This window comes from Puma concolor, chromosome B2 (assembly GCF_028749965.1).
Source record: "Puma concolor isolate L17-30 chromosome B2, mPumCon1.1.hap2, whole genome shotgun sequence".
In the NCBI taxonomy this organism is placed as follows: Eukaryota; Metazoa; Chordata; class Mammalia; order Carnivora; family Felidae; genus Puma; species Puma concolor.
Window position 1 is genome coordinate 98,466,513 of NC_141671.1, and position 20,310 is coordinate 98,486,822.

General features: G+C 36.9%; 1 protein-coding gene and 1 pseudogene across 2 annotated transcripts in view; both read right to left on the minus strand.

Annotated features, from left to right (window-relative positions):
* The window catches only part of PDSS2 (decaprenyl diphosphate synthase subunit 2), a 287,564-nt gene that overhangs the window by 254,726 nt on the left and 12,528 nt on the right, over positions 1–20,310 (minus strand). The window lies entirely within an intron of this gene.
* On the minus strand, positions 10,759–19,836 carry LOC147581129 (large ribosomal subunit protein eL38 pseudogene; annotated as a pseudogene).

The following is a 20,310-nucleotide window of genomic DNA, read 5'->3' on the forward strand; positions in this document are numbered from 1 at the left end:
CATGTCCTTAGCCCATTTTTCTATTATGTTTCTATGAACTCTTGAAAAAAATTTTTTTTAAGTTTATTTATCTTGAGAGAGAGAGAGAGTACAAGAGAGAAAGTACAAGGGAGGGAGGCCAGAGAAAGAGGGAAAGAGAAAGAATCCTAAGCAGGCTCCGCACTGACAGCACGGAGCATGATGTGGAGCTAGAACTCACAAACCATGAGATCATGACCTGAGCTGAGACCAAGAGTCAGTTGTTTAACTGACTAAGCCATCCAGATGCCCCTATGAGCTCCTAATACATATATATGACTGTAATATTAGTGGCAAATTTTTTTTCAATTTCTAATTCTCTTTATTAAAAAGTTTTGAGATAACTAATATAAAACATTGTATTAGTTTTATATCAAATTAACAATTTGATATGTGTGTATATTGCAAAATAATTACCACAATGAGACTAGTTAACATTCATTACCACACACTGTTACAATTAGTTTTTCTTTGATGGGAGCTTTGAAGATCTACTCTCTTAGCAACTTTCAAATATACAGTATTGTTAACATGTCATCATGCTATATACTACATTCCTAGAACTTAATTATTTTATAATTAGAAGTACATACATTTGGACTACCTTCATCCACTCTGCCCACCCCCTACCTCTCTGGAAACCACCCATCTGTTCTTTGTTCCCATGAGCTGGTTTGGTTTTGGCTTTGGTTTTTTCATATATAAATGAGATTTCATATATATTTCATACTCATTTCATATATAGATTTCATATATAAATGAGATATAAATGAGAGAAATGAGATTACAAAGGATTTGTCTTTCACAGTCATATTTCACTTAGCATAATGCCCTCAAGGTCCACTCATATCATCACAAATAGGATTCCTTTTTTATGGCTGAATAATATTCCATTATCTATACACCACATATTCTTTGCCCATTCATCCTTTGATGGGCACTTAGGTTGTTTCCATGTCTTGGCTATTGTAAATAATGCCGCAACAAACATGAGGGTACGGATATCTTTCTGAGATAGCGATTTCATTTACTTGAGATAAATACCCAGCAGTGGAATTGCTGAATCATATGGTAATTATATTTTTAATCTTCTAAGAAACCTCTATATTGTTTTCCATAGTGGGATACACAAATTTACATTTCCAACAGTGCACAAGGATTCCATTTTCTCCACATCCTGACCAGCACTTGTTATTTCCTGTATTTTTTATAATAGCTATTCTAACAGGTATGAGATGATATCTTTTTGTGGTTTTGATTTACTTTTCCCTGATGATTAATAATGTGGAGCACCTTTTCATGTACCTGATGGCCACTTGTATGTCTTCCTTGGAAGAATGTCTCATCAGGTCCTCTATCGTTAAATCATATTTTTTTCTATTGAGTTGTGTAATTTCTTTATACATTTTAAATATCAATCCCTTATCAGATACATGATTTTGCAAATATTTTCTCCCATTCCCTTTTCATTGTGTTGATAGTTTCCTTTGTTGTACAAAAGCTTTTTAGTTTGATGTAGTCCCACTTGTTTATTTATTGTTTTTGTTGCCTTTGCTTTTGGTGTCAAATCCAAAAAACTAATGCCAAGACCAATGTCAAGAGCTAAGCTTCTCCTATGTTTTCTTCTAGGAGTTTTATGGTTTCAGGTTTTATGTTCAAGTCTTTATTTTGAGTTAATTTTTGTGTAATGGTGTAAGATGACTGTTCATTTTCCCCAGCACCATTTATTAAAGAGACTATCCTTTCCCCATTGTATATTCTTGGCTCCTTTGTTGTAAATTAATTGACCTTGTATGGTTTTCTGGGGCTTGTATGGGTTTATTTCTGGGCTCTCTATTCTGTTCCACTGATCAATGTCTATTTTTACCACACTGTTTTGATTACAGTAATTCTGAAATGTAGTTTGAAATCAGGAATGGTGATGCCTCTAGCTTTGTTCTTCTTCTTTTAATGTTTATTTTTATTTTTGAGAGAGAGAGCATGAGCAGGGGAGGCACAAAGAGGGAGGGAGACAGAGGATCCAAAGCATGCTCCGCAGTGACAGCAGCAAGCCTGATACAGGGCTCAAACTCACAAACCATGAATGAGATCATGACCTAAGCTAAAATCAAGAGTCAGATGCTCAATTGACTCAGCCACCCAGGTGCCCCTAGCTTTGTTCTTCTTAAGACTGCTTAGCTATTTGGAGTCTTTGGTGGTTCCATACAAATTTTAGGATTGTTTTTAAATTTCTGTAAAAATTCTATTGGAATTTTGATAGAGATTGCAATGAATCTTGTATTTTTCTTCTGACTTTGCTTATGGTGAATTTTGGCCATACTGATCTTTAACAGGAAAATTAGGGGCACCTGGCTGGCTCAGCTGGTAGAGCATGCAACTCTTGATCTCAGGGTTGTGAGTTCAAGCCCCACGGTGGGTGTAGAGAGTACTTAAAAATAAAATCTTTAAAAATAAGGGGGTGCCTGGTGGCTCCGTTAAGCATCCAACTCTTGATTTTGGCTCAGGTCATAATCTTGCAGCTCATAAGATGGAGCCCCATGGATTCTCTCTCTGCCCCTCCCTCACATACACTCACTTCTCTCTCTCAAAATAAACAAAAAAAATTTTTTTAATCTTTAAAAATAAATAATAAAAAGACAAATTAACCAATCTTTTGACTTTGTGATTTTGAGTCAGAATTTTAGAAAGGCTTTATAACTCTAATGTTATCATTAAATTCTCCCATGGTTTCATGTTTTATGTTTAGATCTCTGACCAATCTCGAGTTTATCCAAGTGCACAACATTAAGTAGGGACTTCACAATCTCTTTCTAGATGGCTATAGTTAAAACAATACCATTTATTAGAATCCATCATTCTGGGGCGCCTGGGTGGCACAGTCGGTTAAGCGTCCGACTTCAGCCAGGTCACGATCTCGCGGTCTGTGAGTTCGAGCCCCGCGTCAGGCTCTGGGCTGATGGCTCAGAGCCTGGAGCCTGTTTCCGATTCTGTGTCTCCCTCTCTCTCTGCCCCTCCCCCGTTCATGCTCTGTCTCTCTCTGTCCCAAAAATAAATAAACGTTGAAAAAAAAAAATTTAAAAAAATAAATAAATAAATAAATAAAGAATCCATCATTCCACTGATATAAGATACTGTTTTTACCATACATATCCTAAGTTGCTATATTTTCTAGTCTATTTCTGAATTTTCAATTCTACTCTATTAGTCTGTCAATTCATGCACCAGTACGACATTGCTTTAATTAAGAATTTATGGCATATTTTAACATCTGGAAGAGCTAGTCCCTCCTCATTGTTCTTATTTTTCAAGGTTTTTCAGGGTCCAATATGCATCTTATAATTAGTTTCTCTAGTATTTTCATTGAGATCACTTTAGTTTACAAACTAAGTACGGGAAAATCAGCACTTTATGATGCTGAGACCTCCTATTCAAGAACACAGCATGTTTTTCAGTATGATCACATCCACTTTTATGTTCTTTGGGAATATGGGGGGAAGGGAAGACTAGAAGGAGGCCAGGTGGGTGAGGTTAGACTGATGCAAATTGTTTCTGGTAACTGAAAGAAACGGAATAAACTGGGGACAGAACAGAGTAATAGTACGGCACGGCAACATTTAATCAGCTGGTGAAGCCTGCCATGGAGGCAGGGAAGGAATGGCCAAAAAGAAGAAAATCAAGTAAAAAGCATTTTTCAACAAAAAAGAAACTGTCAACAATACAAATAGAACAAACACTAAAAGAAATTCATTAGATTTAGTGATATGGGGGTCATTAGTGATCTTGGTAAGATCTATTTGGGGGAGTATTTCATAACTTATAGGCTGGAAGCCAAAGTGGGACTTACATTCCAGTATGGTCAAATATAAGCAACTATTTTGCTCTGATTTGATCCTAAAAGGGTCTTGCTGAAAGTCAAAACGCCATGAAATTCAGAATATAACTGAATAGTTATTATTCCTAAAATGGAGTTCAAACATAGTCATAAAAAGGGGTTCTTGAATAATTCATATAGTAACTGCTACAGAGCGAAGAGGATGGCAAACATGAAGTAAATTTTCTCCAAAACAAACTAGGCCACAGCTTCAGAGAAGGATTTGGCTTGGAGTGAGCCCTGCTAATATTCTCAAGCACAGCCGGAGAACCACATGAAATAGGTAGCAGCCTGAATAGGATGCACAAAACAAGCCCCTGGCTGCTCAGAACTACATACTTCCTTCTGCACCTTGTCAAGATCCCACTCTCTCCCTCCCCTCAATCTGATCTCAAAACACTAAATATGGTCGCTTTTGGGTTAGTTCCAACAGAAGCATCTAAGGCTTCCCTGGTAGAAAAGAGTAAAAATTATTACTAATTCCCTCCTAATATTCAGACAAGACAGCACACAGAATCTAGCTTTGAGGAGACAAGCAAGAGGGTTCCAGGAACAAAGGACCCCATAAAATAGTAACAATGCCTTGGTCAGATCCAAAATGGGGTTGAACAGGCCCTAAGGAGAATATCCTATGGGAAACTCCAGAAACCTGGGTCTGTGTGAGGGTGGAGAACATACAGGGAAAAAAAGCAAGACATTTAAGGGACATAATCACAGAATCTTAAGAGTAGACCTTAAACATCACCTGGCTCAGAGAGAATACTTAAACAAAAAGTAAAGAAGAAAGGTGATTTTACCACTCATATTGAAGCCAAATAAAACGAAAACTCTCAAATGGAAGTGATTAAGCAATTTCCAGGTAAAAAAATTTTTTTAGTTATATTTTCTGCAGAAATCTTCAGAACGTAAAGAACTTCCAAGCCCCCTAAGTTGATCTGCATGCCAAAACAAATTCCCAATGTGGAAAAAGAGGGTAAGTAAAATCTTTTTACCTTCCTTTTTAATTCAAATTTGGTCCAAGAATGGAAACAAAAAATCACAGCACTGAAATGCAGAAATTCCAGGTCCCTTCTACCACTTATCAGCTGTACAATTATGGACACATTGGTCGTGAGCATTACACTAAAAGCACTAGTGAGGGGTCTTCTAGGTGTAAGATCCTTGTTCATAAAAAAGGGGATACTCTCAGATAGGAATTATTATCATCTACTGTTAATAGCTACTGCTACAAACTTCTAAATTATTCTGTGGAAACAGTGCCAGAGGATGTTCATTCTTAAGTAGTAGAATTAAAGAAGGTACTGCACCAGAAAACCCAAGCCCAGATAAGATTCTCTGCACAAGGTTGTCTCCAAACAAAATAACAGGGGCTAGCTGTTGTTTCATCTTAATTTGCATACTCCATTTTGGAACCAGGGGGAAGTAATACAGGATATTAAAGGATGTGGTGGCTATTCTGTGGGGCAAACTCTTTCTTTATAGAATTAGAATTGTGCTAGTTCTTATCGGGGTAGCAGGAAATAAATCACATATTAGTACATTACGGTGACAGTTTATTCTATTTACTGTAACTGGAGAAAAATGCATTTTACTCCTATGGTAAAGTAACAGAACTCTGTTCCCAGGCATGAACCTAACACATATTTCAAGAGAAAGAATTGGTAAGCACAGGATGCCACCAACTTACAGCAGGCAGGGTAGGGGCATATAAGCCACGAAACGGGAGGCAAACAGAAAAGAAGCCCAGTGCAGGCATTTGAGCATAATAAATATAATAGCAATCTAGAAGATGAACGGTTCATGTTGTTTATGATTACAGACTGATTATTCCTCTAAGTGCAAAGGCTATCCAATAAGTCATATCTGGGTTGATTTGTTAGCAAGGTACTTTCACTAGATAATAAATTAGAATGTAATTAAAGTGCATTCTGTCTGTTTATCATAGACTAGGATAGCTTACTATAATTCTCAATTATCTGCATGAACACACAACATGACAGCATGGTGAATAAACCTTCTAGCAAAGGGCAATAAACATCTAAGGACTGTACTACAATTGTTAGATTTCTTCTCCAGTCCTTTTAAAAATTTGTTCCTAATTTTGATAAATTATACAAACAGAATCAAATTAATTTGGTACTTGCTTGGTACCGTAAGTCATATGGTAAGTCTGGACTCGTTAAGTCCCTGAACCTCTTAGCTTGCTAGCAATTTGCTAAGGGCAGTGACTAAATCATGAAATAAGTAAAAGAAAACAACTGAATACCACAAACCTTTGTCAGGTGAAAACGTAAACATAGCAAAATAAAAGAATCACAAAGGGAAAAACAGATCAGAACAATTTAAAATTTTTAAATGTGTGTTTTAAAAAAGATTTGTAGCGGGGCACCTGGGTGGCTCAGTCGGTTGAGCATCTGACTTCGGCTCAGGTCATGATCTCACGGTCTGTGAGTTCGAGCCCCACATCGGGCTCTGTGCCAACAGCTCAGAGCCTAGAGCCTGCTTCGGATTCTGTGTCTCCCTCTCTCTCTGCCCCTCCCCCGCTCATGCTCTGTCTCTCTCTCTCTCTGTCAAAAATAAATAAACATTAAAAAAAAATTTTTAATTAAAAAAATAATAAAAAAGATTTGTAGCATGTAAGTCAGTAGTTCCACCATATAAAGTTGTCTTACAGATTTTTTGTTGGTTTCAAATCTTTATTTAAATTCTAGTTAGTTAACATGCAGTATAATGTTGGTTTCAGGAGTAGAATTTATGATTCATCACTTACAAAAGATATCTTAAAGATTAATAAATAAATCATACTATAAGAAATAAATGAACAAAACATGCAAAGAGAAATAAACAGAAATATGGGGAAAATTTGCAAGTAGATTAAATTTAAATCAGGACAACACTTTTTCACCTATCTTTTTAGTAAAAAGTCTTTTTCTAATGATAATGACCAATATTGGCAAAGATATAAAGGCACCCATACTGTTCTCTTACATTGCTGATAGTGTTGCAAATCAATTAGAACTCTTCAAAAATACAACTTTGGAGTTTGAGTTAAACACTATAAAAAGGTTTATAATATTTAAGTACTTCCACCCACATCATGGGGTCTATCTAATAAATAAAAACACTTATCACACTTGATCTATCAATAGGAGTCTGAAATAACATAAAAATCCAACAACAGGGTGAAGACAATGTAAAATACGGCATAATCATGGATGGACTATTATGCAGCTATTCAAAATGATGGTTATGAGGACTAAGCAGGAAAGAATAAAAACTGTATATGCAAGGTGATCACATTCTAATAAAAATATGCACATTAAAGACTAGTAAGGAAAAGACCAAAGTGACGATCTTTGTGTTAAGCTCATATGGTAGGCCTAATAAATGCCCTCCTGTCCCAAAAGATGTCCAGGTCCTAATCCCTGGAAGCTGTGAATGTTACTTTACTTGGCAAAAGGACGTTACTGATGTGATTAAGTTAATGATCGTGAGATCAGGGGATTATCCTGGATTACCTGGATGGGCTCAATATAATCACAAGGATCCTCATAAGGGAGTCAGGAGGGTCAGAGTCAGAAAAGGAGATGTGACAACAGAGGCAGAGAGGTTGGAGTGATGTGGCCACAAGCCTTTCAAAAAAGGTGGGCAGCCTCTAGAAGTAGCAAAAGGCAAGGAATGGATTCTCTCTTGAGTATCCAGAAGGAATTCAGCTCTGTTGACATCCTGATTTCAGCCCCCTAAGACCCATTTAGGACTTCTGATCTCCAGGAAAGTAAGATAATAAACTTGTGTTGTTTAAAGCCAGTAAGTCTGTGGTAATTTGTTAAAACAGCAACAGGAAACTAACATAGATGGTAAGACTGCCCTTTCTAAACTCTGCAATGTTCACATTACTTTTCTTACTGCATTCTAATATACAAATTCAGCTAAAATGTAAGATTCTAGATGAAAACTTACTCTGTTGCAGAGGTTCTCAATCCTGGTTGCATATTAGTATCAAGTATTCGCTTTTCTTTTAAAAAAAAATTTTTTTTAACGTTTATTTATTTTTGAGACAGAAAGAGACAGAGGATGAACAGAGGAGGGTCATTAAGAGGGAGACACAGAATCCGAAACAGGCTCCAGGCTCTGAGCTGTCAGCACAGAGCCCGATGCGGGGCTTGAACTCACTGACCGCGAGATCATGACCTGAGCCGAAGTCGGCCGCTTATCCGACTGAGCCACCCAGGCGCCCCAAGTATTCACTTTTCAAGAAGAAGAAGAAGAAAAAAAGAATACCAACGCCACAGTTTTTCATCATTCCCAGAGATTCTGATTTAGCTTTTGTTAGGCTCAAACATCAGTACTGTGTTAAAGCCCCACATGCTAATGTGCAGCCGGGGTTGAGAACTACTACTCTGGTATATCAACTCCTGGCTGACAAGTTTCTCTAACCCAAAGCAAAGATTTTTATCAGCCTACAACTACATTTCTTTCAAGAATTCTGCAAATGAGGACACTCAGCAACAGTCTCTCTTAGGTCTAGAACCTGTATCCTAGTTTAAGTAACACTATCAAAGGAAAAAAAAAATCACTTCCTCTTCCTCAATTGTTTCTCATTTCTGGAGTTCAAAGGACTCTTCAGAGGTAAAGTGCTCCAAGAAAAAGGTTCTTCCTAGCTGTTACCCAAGGCCCCATATTCAAATGAGAATAGTTCACAAGAAGAATTGCTCCCTTCCCTTTTTTACTGACAACTGACTTTATTATAAGCCCACTAAAATAATGTAAGTTATTTAGTCTTTGAATTTTTTTTTTTACAGTATACTGTTTAAATGAGGTTGACTGGCCAAGAGGAGTCTGTCAAATTCCTCTGACAATGTGTTCTCTGATGTCATATTTTCCCTCCACTTCCAGGTATCAAGCAAGCAAACACACACACACAGACACTTTAGTGTTTAGTGTTTAGTATGTTTGTGAGCAAATGTCTAACTTAAAGTTTTCAAATGTGAGGTTCTCAGCTATAGAGAAATTATTGATAAAGTCTTCTACGTCTCTCAGTCAACTAATAGCACCACTTCATATTCTTTTAGCAGCAAAATCCACATATGAGAGACATCGTTATCAACCAAGTGTGTCCAAAGATTGATCTCCATAGCAACTAAAACTCTGCCACATGTAGTGTATAAGGCATCAGAGTTAACACCACATGCACACTATGTGTTGGAATTATGTAGTCCAGACTGTGGTTGCTGTAGAAACCCAAACCCAAGTCCCTGACAACAGTGGATAAAATGAAAACAACAACAGAAGGGTCCTTGAGTACTTAGCCATCTACTCCTTTGCTTTCAAACAGGATAGTACCACTTTAAACACTGTACAATAGTCTTACTGATATCATGAAAGGAATATTTTCTACAAAAATAATGTTTAATGATGTCATGTTTCTGCTTAACATTAGAAACTATTTCCTATTCCCTAAAAAATCCTTTCTCCCACCCTGTGCTCAGCTGGGGTGCAGAAATGGTGTTTAACATTAGGAACTATTTCCTATTCCCTAAAAAAAATCCTTTCTCCCACCCTGTGCTCAGTTGGGGTGCAGAAGAGGTGCAAGGTTCTGCTGCCACCACCACAAAAACTATGACAGATACAAACCAATTTATTCTAAAATAATCATGAAAAAGAAGAATAAAGTAGGAGGAGCCACTTTATCTGATGTTAAGTCCTACTACATAGCCATTGAAATCAAGACAGTGCGGTATTGGCAGAAGAGAAAGGTATAGATCAGTGAAATAGAGAATCCAGAAATGGATCAATACAAATACACCAAGTGAACTTTGACAGAGGTGCAACAGCAGTTCAATGGAGGAAGGGTAGTCTTTTCAACAAATTGTGCTGGAATAACTAGACATTCACAGACAGGAAAAAGAAAATAAGAACCTTGACTTAAAATATGCTACATGCACGAAATCAATGCAAAATCGATCATGGATTTAAATAAAAACCATGACACCTTTTGGGATGAGCACTGGGTGTTGTATGGAAACCAGTTTGACAATAAATTTCATATATTGAAAAAAATACAAAAAATAAAAAAAATAAAGTACTCTGAGTACAAAAAAAATAAACAATTCTAGTTTTAAAAATAAATAAATAAATAAATAAATAAATAACATGAAACTATAAAACTTTTAGAAGAAAATATAGGATAACATCTGTGGGACCTAGGGCTAGGGAAAGACATCACATCAAATTTAGGAGGACAAACATCCAACCAAACAGAATAATGAATCATATTATGGTATATCCACACAATGGAATACCATGTAGTTGTTAAAAATTTAAAAGCAATTCTCTATATACTGCTATATAAACAAAAATACACACATGGGCAAACTCACTTTTATAGTCTTTAAAAAAAAATTTATTAGTTTATTTTTTTTGAGAGAGAGAGAGAGAGAGAGCAGGGGAGGGGGCAGAGAAAGAGGGAAGAGAGAGAATCCTAAACAGGGTCCACACTGTCAGCGCAGAACCCAATGTGAGGCTTGAACTAAAGAACCGTGAGAGCCGAAATCAAGAGTCAGACGCTTAACTGACTGAGCCACCCAGGTGCCCCTTCACTTTTATAGTCTTGAAGGCTATACACCAAAATAGTAATACTAGCTATCTCTGAGTGGTAAGATTATGGGTACTTTTAAAATGAATTTCTGGGGCGCCTGGGTGGCTCAGTCGGTTAAGCGGCCGACTTCGGCTCAGGTCATGATCTCGTGGTCCGTGAGTTCGAGCCCCGTGTCGGGGTCTGTGCTGACAGCTTAGAGCCTGGAGCCTGTTTCAGATTCTGTGTCTCCCTCTCTCTGACCCTCCCCCGTTCATGCTCTGTCTCTCTCTGTCTCAAAAAAAAATAAACGTTAAAAAAAAATTTTTTTTAATGAATTTCTGTGCTATCTAACAGGGACATGTTTTATGTAAGAATGAGATTAAATTTTTAAAATCAAGTAACACACACCAAAGAAGGCTCTTTTCAACCAGAGATTTTTATATACAATAAAACCTACTTGATGATTTAGTCTCCCAGGAAAAAATAAAACTACTCTCTCTGATATAGCAACATTTGCTTTTTCTCTCTGATTCCTCCAGGTTCCTGAAAAGATATTGTTCATTTCTAGTCTGAAAACAAAACTTGACCAGATTTGCTTGAAAAAACAATCCATGCAACCCAAGGACTGTGTATGCCCATTCACCATAAATTTGATAATCTCTACATTTCTATCATATCTACCTATAAATAGCCATGAGTACGGATTTAGATATTTTTAAATAGATAATTTATTAAAATGTACTCAACAAGTGTACTCTACAATAAAGGAAAGAGGGACAGGAAAAAGAGAAAAGACAATACAATGACAAGAATGATATATCATCTTCCTTAACTTGGTCTTGAGAAAAATACAATCACTTTAGTTTTGAGGATAAGAGAGAAAGAAGGCATATAAAAAATCTCTTCCTCTTTATATTGGTAATTTGTATGAAGATCAGAATCTCTGAAAGCTTATTTGATGCTCTGTAGTTACCAGAGCTTTCTGAGCAGTTGGAAGTCAAGGTTTCTGAAGTAGAGACACATGACTCCTTTGTGTGTGTTCTTTTCCTCAAACTGCTTAAAATGTCCAAATTTAATAATACAACACTGCTTCTTTCACAGTGAATATCCTGGATGGCATCACTTTCTCTATGCCTTCCAGAGCTTTAAAAACGTTTTGTTTCTGTTTTATAGGCCTGAATTAAGGAACTTACAAAGATGGTGAAATCGTCAAGAGGTTTTTTCAGGTTCATTAAGTTAAAGTTCTCCAACATGGTTAACTGCTAATTTTGTCCCAAAATTAACATGATCCTAACTCTGCTCTTCCTGAATTCCCCATATGGTATTCCAGTGAAAAGGAAGGGCAGAAATATCTTCTTCCTATTTTCCATCAATCCAAAATTCTACCGATTCTTCAAGCAGCTGCTCAAAATTCTTCCACAAAGCCCTTCACTCAGAGTAGTCTATCTCTGACCTGAACTCCTGGAACACTTAACTAAATCTCCCACTTGGCAGTTACTGACAAATACGATTAAATTATTTTTATCTTACATTACCACTGTAACTTCGTATGTTTACATCTAGTTTCCTCAAGAATACTCTATGTCCTTGGAGTATAGAAACCCTTTTTACCTCAATTATCTGTCACTGTGTTTTAATGCACAGTTGACGGTCAATAAATATTGGTTGACTAATTGCAACACAGCTATACCTTTCAATTCCCTTCCTTAATTGATACGTGTGTGTGTGTGTGTGTGTGTGTGTATGTGTGTGTGTTTTCAAGGCTTTGCTATTATTCCTCCTCCCTACTTTATGTCTTACAGGGAGAGAACTACAAAGCAGAGGGTGAAGACATAGGCTTTGAAGGGCATTGTTTTCTCTTTGTTTCCCTGTAAGAAAACTTGTTTAAACTGTGAAAAGAGAATAAAACTAAATTTATACCTTCAGCACATTGCCTTCTAAGTGAAACAACCATCATTTAACAGGAAATCAGCTACCTTTCTAAGGGAAAACATGAGAGAGTATCCCCTGTGCACTAATGGATTATTTTCCTCTTAAAACCTATTATGAACTCCATCAGTCTCAGTCTGCCATACTCCCAAACTCTCCACTCATGACTTGTGGGAGTCTTTGTGAATTCAAAAATATTTTTACCCATCACGTGAACTCTATCTATCCAAACAAATCTTTCAGTGCCAGAAAGGCTTTATGATTAGGGGTCCATTCTTTTAAGAATATTTATACTGCCTAAATGACTCCAGATGTTTTCCTTTGGTTTTTGGTTAAGGGGGTGGGCAGGAGAGCAGAAATCAAAATGAGGACCCTCCCAATTAGAATGTTTGCCATTCCAGCCTAAATGAGCCCTTTCTTATATTTCTGCTTGGATGTTCCAGAATTTAAACTCATGACACTCATGTGTAATGCCAAAATATGAGGATTTAAGATAGGACTGCTACAAAAAAAAAAAAAAAAAAAAAAAAGATTTGGGGATAGCTTACACCTAAATTATTTTTACAAATCACAATCATATTAAACAGGAATTGCTTCCTGCATTTGTAATGAATTTGCCAACAGTACAAAGCACTACTTGGAGACAGCTGTTTTTGATAGAGGAACATATTATGGAATAACAAATCCTACATTTTTTGCAGAAGTTGTACACCTGTTGATCACAATTTGTTCTCAAATTCTTAATCTGCAATATCTGGAAGCTAATAAAAATTATTTATATATATATATATATATATATATATATATATATATATATATACACACACACACACACACACACACACATATACACACTTAATTTTTTAAATTTTTATATAGTTCAAATCAGTGTGCCAGGTTCATTTCAGCCTCTTGACTGCCAGACCTGGGGGCAGGGGCTACTTCAGTTTCTCTGCCTTCTCTTTGCCTGTGATGACCAAGGTCAAAGGGTATCTGCTGCATCGAACTTTAAACTTCACATTATACTTATTTTTCTTGATCTTGACAGATCTGGCATCCTTTCACCTGGCTATGAGCGGAAAGCCCTTGATTTCTTCAACTTTGTGAGGCATGGCTACGAGGGGCACAGGGGAGCTTGTGGCTGGCACAGCAAGTGGCAAGAAGCAAGGATGTTATGTTACTCTTCTCAGTGAAGGAGGAAAGAATGTTATGTTACTCTTCTCGGTGTTTTTAAGAAGGTGTATGCCAAGCCCATGGAAGATTTCAAAGTAAAAGAATGCAAAAGTGTCTCTGCAATCCATCCCTAATAAATGTTACAGCTAGGAAAAATCCCCCCCCCCCCCCACCACCAATTTTAATCAATCCTGCTACAATTTAAGTGCATTTTTTTCTTTCTCAGTCTTTGGGAAGAGTTGATCACTATCTCCAGCCATGATGCCCTATACTATGAAGAATAATATGTAAGATAAATACCATGATCTAATTAAAGTAATGACTAAAGCAAAGGTCAGGAGAAAGGCAAAGTCCTCAGGTTAGGAAAGGTTTTACTCCATTCAATTAAATTCTGTGAGTACTTACTGAAGGTTTTCTATGTGTCAAGTATATGCTGGGCAATAGGAATAGAAAGACAAAATCATTTCTTTCAAAAAGATCACAGTGTTAGATACACTTCTACTGAAATCAGAGGTCCAAAATAAAGGACACAGATAGGCCAACTGATTCATGAAGTGGTTAGCTATAACTGATGCATCTCAAAAGGTAAACTGAAGAACATATGCCCAATCCTTTTTTCTCCCAGCTTTACTGAGGAATAATTGACAAATATAAATGTATATATTTAAAGTGTCAACATATGCCCAAGTCTAAAGGAAGCAGCCACCACTTGACACCAGCTGATCTAGACGATGCACAATGAAAGCTCAATGGTATGTCCAATCTTCCGATTTTTTGAAGAGACAGACAGCTGGAAGAATGAGCAATTCAAACTGGAGAAATCAAGGAATATTTATCAAGTGTCTGTGACTCCACATCACAGAAGGATAGAACTTATCTATCTGCAGGAAACTTACTAAACTGCCATTCAGTGAGATTTCAAGACTTGCTAGGCATACAAAGAGCCATGCACCTTATTACATTCCATAAAACTAGACCGGGCATCACCATATCTAAACATGTGTCTTAGGCTCCTAACTACAGGGACATCTAAGAGCCCACATGGTTCCAGTGGCAGCGATGCAGTAGCAGTTTACCCACAGAGAAGAGTATACCAGAGAATTTGGGGAGATCTACCACCCCCAGATGTTTTCCCTTTACTTCTGCCAAGGGTAAAAAGTGACAGTACCTTATTCATTGCTAAAATAACTTAAAGATTACAAAGCCTCTTGACATATATTATTCTCACCCATTTAAGAGACCCTGGGCTCCCTACTTTCAACTCTGTCTGGGTTTGTAACACATCGGTAGCAGCCAACTGTATTCATATTTTGAACTCCTTTATACTAAACCAACTTCAAGAGTTCTAAAATCTAATTCAGGACCACATGTTAACCAGCAACCACTACTTTCTTCATCCTCCTAAACTATTAGTCAATCCTATTTTACTTGCAATTCATTAATGAAAATATAATTTTTTACTTTGCTTCAGAAAGGTGTTTACTTTTGCCAAGGACATTTCCTATTCTCTAGTTAGGGAAGGAGAAATAAAACTATGTTGTCACCTAGACCTTTCATTCACGATTCACAAGATAGGTATTATTATTCCCATTTTTGCTGATGAGAAAACAGGTCTGAGTAGTTAACTTGCCCAAACAGCAGCTAGTAAATGACATAAGCCAGGACTGAACCCAGGTCAGTCATCTTGCAAAACTCTGTTCTTTCCACTATACCACACAGCTTCAACTGCTAATATTTCTCATGATAACAGTCATAATACTCCACTTCCACCTTATATTTGTACAGTGCAGCGTATCCTTCAAACTCCACTCCAGTTTTGTCCTCAGTTGGCCAGGTAAACGCAGGAGTACTTTTTTTTTCCTTTTCTTTTCCTTTTCTTTTTAAGAGAAACAGAGAGCATGAGCTGGGTAGAGGGAGACAGAGAATCTTAAGCAGGCTCCACGCCCAGCACAGAGCCATACGCAGGGCTTGATCCCATGACCCTGGGAACATGACCTATGCTGGAAATCAAGAATCTGGAGTACTTTTAAACTTAGATTAAAATTCTAAGAGGCGCCTGGGTGGCTCAGTTGGTAAGCGTCTGACTTCCTGACTTTGGCATAGGTCATGATCTCATGGTTTGTGAGTTCGAGCCCTGCATCAAGCGCTGCACTGACAGCGTGGAGGCTGTTTGGGATTTTCTCTTTTCCTCTCTCTGCCCCTCTTTACTCATGCTTTCTCTCTCAAAATAAATAAATAAACTTTAAAAAAAAATTCTAAGGCCGGGACTTCCAACTTCTAGATGTTCATTTCTGGAGATCCTTTCTATGTACTCACAAAATTATATCATGCACACTCTAATGTCACTACTGTTTTTATTTATTTTTTAAGTTTACTTATTTATTTGGAGAGAGTGAAAGTGTGAGCAGGAGGGGAGCAGGGAGAGGGAGGGAGAGGGAGGGAGAGGGAGGGAGAGGGAGGGAGAGAGGGAGAGAGAGAGAGACAGAGAAAGAATTCAAAGCAGGCTCTGTGCTCTCAGAGCAAAGCCCAACATGGGGCTCAATCTCTTGAATGGTGAAATCATGATCTGAGCTGAAATCAAGAGCTGGATGCTTAACTGACTAAACCACCCAGCGCCCTGTCACTCTTGTTTTTGATCAAGGGAACTACAGAATAAAAAGTACGTGAGACAATACATAATATTTAAAAATAATAGTACTACATAAAAATCTTTTAATAAAAGCTTTGTATATACTATTAGTCCTGTGAAACTAAATGACATCCCTTTTAAATATACAGCAACATAGAAGAAATAACCTAAAGTTAGAGAGAAATGGTGAGGAAGTAGCTTTATGAAGCTATTTCTATTTTGAGGATAAAATAAATTTCACTTACTTGTTGATACTGAACACTAAGATATATAGAAAGCCCCTTGTAATTATTAAATGCTATAAAGAACACATTCATGCAAATTATCAATGTTTGAAAAATTCCAAACACTACTGTTAAGTTTTTAGACTACAGTATAGTATTTACTAGACCTAGCACTAACCTCACAACTCTGGATATGAAACCAATTCAGCTTGCTTAAAAAAAAAAAAAAAAAAAAAAAAAAACTTTGGAGCAAATGAAATAAACTTCCAAGGAGACTCCAAAAGAATGGTAATTTTTAAAGCTATTTTTAAATATTTGTTAAAATGAAGCTTCAGTATACAAAAATAGAAAAAAATGAAAGGCTTTGAGTAGGCTTTGGTGAGTCATAGGAAGAAAAGAAATGCAGCTGCACTCCATAAACTAAAAATTTGTATCTAGAACTTCAAATAAGTATTAAATCAGAAATAAGTATTAAATCAGAAACGACTATCTGAATGGTTAACATCTAGTGCCCATTTAAAAAATCTACTCCAAGGTATCTATTTTTAGAAAAACAGTCATTATAGTCTTCAAACCACAAGCACAGATGAATATGTTTTGGTAACTAAAGGGCCTCTATGGTGTTAAACACACACACGTAACACATGAAAATTCTGACTCCTGTAGAAGAATAAAGAAGGGACAATTATAGAATACAATAGTATTAATGAAAAGCAGTTGGCCATACAGTAGTAATGAGCAACACAAGGGAGAGATGTGGGCATCTGAATCCTAACTCATTAGAATCTAAGCACCAAGAATTAAATATTATAGCACTTCAAAACCTATGATCAACTTATCCTTACTAACTGGGCCCAGAAATAAGAACACAGAATTGTGAGTATCCCTCATCCTTGAGGGAACATTTTTAAGGGTAAAAACTCAGTCATCCCCCCCCTTTTTTTGAGAGAGAGAGAGAGAAAGAGAGTGCACAGAGGAGGGGCAGAGGGAGAGAGAGAATCAAACAGGCTCTACATCCAGCACGGAGCCCAATGTGGGGCTTGATCTCAGGACTGTGAGATCATGACCTGAGCCAAAATCAAGAGTCAGACACTTAACCGACTGAACCACCCAGGTGCCCCATCAGTCATCCATTATTGCCTTAAATGATTGTTAAAATATTATTTAAATATGTATGAATATAAAAATTATAAACATTGTATTGTTACAGTTCTTATACAACTAAAATAAATAAAATTGGGGCGCCTGGGTGGCTCAGTGGGTAAAGCGTCCGACTTCAGCTCGGGTCATGATCTCACGGTTTGTGGGTTTGGGCCCCACATCAGGCTCTGTGCTGACAGCTCAGATCAGACAGAGCCTGGAGTCTGCTTCAGATTCTGTGCCTCCCCCTCTCTTTGCCCCTCCCATGCTCATGCTCTCTGTCTGTCAAAATAAACGTCAAAAAAAAATTTTTAATAAATAAATAAGAATTACAAATTGAATACAAAAGTTATTCAAGTTGTCATTAATTTACTATGATAGATGATGGTACTTGACCAGAACTAAGTTGCAATTCCCAATATGAAAATGGTTTTAACTGTCCTAGTAGGTTCTTTGGAAAAAAGGAAGCCTAAGGTAAAGATGTTACTCTCTCACTTTTCTCTATTCAAACTATAAACTTCTATTCATGTAAGATACTGCTCTTATTGTGTCTCTGAATTGGGCCCAGAAGATTCTCCCTTCACTCTTGACACATGAGTAGGAGTGGTAAAGAGCACACCACAATCATTACTAACCACTTGAATGGCTCTTGCTAGGGCTAAGGATGACTTTTATCGAAAGACAAGAGATAAGTGTTGGTGGGGATATGGAGAAAAGGGAACTCTTGTGCACTGCTGGTAGGACTATAAATTGGTACAGCCATTATGGAAAACAGTATGGAGGGTCCTCAAAAAATTAAAAATGGAACTATCACATGATCCAGAAATCCCACTTCTAGGTATCTATCTGAAGGAAATGAAAACTATCTTAAAGTGATGTCTGCACTCCCATGTTCAGCATTATTCACAATAGCCAAGATATGGAAACAATTTAAGTGTTCATTGAGTGATAAATGATGAAGAATATCTGATACACACACACACACACACACACACACACACACACACACACACACACACACACACACAGAGGAATATTATTTAGCCAAGAGAAAGAAGGAAATCCTGCCATTTGGAAAAACATGGATGAACCCACAGGACATTATGCTAAGTAAAATAAGCCAGAAAGAGAAAGACAAATACCGTATGATCTCACTTATATATGGAATCTGGGAAAAAAAAAAAAAGGGAATAAGGGGGTCAAACTCAACCCATACAAAGAGACGGCAGAATGATGGTTACCAGGTACCAGGGGGTAGGAAAAATGGGGAGATGCTTGTCAAAGGGTAAAAGCTTTTAGTCACAAGAGAATAACTACTGAGGATTTAATGTACAGTATGGTGACTATACTTAATAACACTTTATTTTACACTTGAAATTTACTAAGAGAGTAGATCTTAAGCATTCTCACCACACACGCGTGCACACAACACATACGCACACAAAGGTAAGCTATGTTATATCAAACAATCATGTTGTACACTTTCAATATATATAATTTTACTTGACAATTCACCTCAATAAAGCTGGGCAGGGGGAGAAATGAATAGATTATAGCAATCTCCTGCCAGGCCTTCCTGCCTCCAGTTTTTCTTTTCTGCAACCCTCAACCTTCACAGCTGCCAAAAGTCAGCTTTCAAAAGACATATCTATTCAAGTTTCTCTACTACTTAACCTTTGTAGTCTCCACTGAGCCCAAAATAAAATTAGATCTTAATACTATATACAAAGCTCCTCAAAATGTAGCTACAACTTTTCCTTTATTTTTTAAATCAGCTTTATTTATTTTGTAGCAGCTTTACTCACAGTAGCCAAAAGCTAGAAACAGTCAAAATGTTCATTTAAGGTAAATAAATTGCTTTATAACCATGCAAAGGAACACTCTTGAGCAATAAAATGACAAACTCAGTAACATTTACTAACAATAAAATGTACCCATCTTAAGTATACAGTATAATGTTTTGTCAAATGTATGTATCTCTGTAACCACCACCATAATAAAGATATAATACATTTCTAGTACCCTAACATTTCCCTTGTTCCCCTTTACGGCCCCAAGCAAACAACCAAAGTGGATGTTTTACTACCATTTTACCTATTTTAGATTTTTCATGTAAATGAAATCATACTTTGTATCTGACTTCACTCAGCATAATGTTCTTGAGATCTATCCATGTTTGACTGAATCACTGATCAACTCATTTTTCTTTCTGAAAAATATTCCATTCACCTTAGACATTTGGATAGTTTCTAGTTTATGGCTACAGTAAATATGCTCTGAACGCACATTTATTTGCATTCTCTATCATTTCAATACCCAGGAGTGGGATTGCCGTGTTTTAAGATACAAGGATATGCTTAACTTTTTAAAAAATGACCAAATAGTTCTTTGAAGTGGTTGTACCATTTTACATTCCCACTAGCAATGTAGGACAGCTCCAGCTGCTACACGCCCTCACCAACATTTACTATGGTCAGACTTCCTAAAGTTACCCATTCTCATTTCTATATAGGGATTTCTCTTTCTGGTTTGACTTTGCATTTCCAGACAACTAATGACGTTGAGCATGTTTCACGTACTTACTGGCTAGATAACTTCTTCTATAAAACATCCAAATCTTTTCCAGTTTTTGAACTGGTTGTCTTCTTACTGAGAGGTAAGACTTCTTTATATGTTCTAGTCATTTGTCAGACATGTGTATATTTTCTTCCAGTCTGTGGCTTGCCATTTTGTTTTAACATTTTCAAAA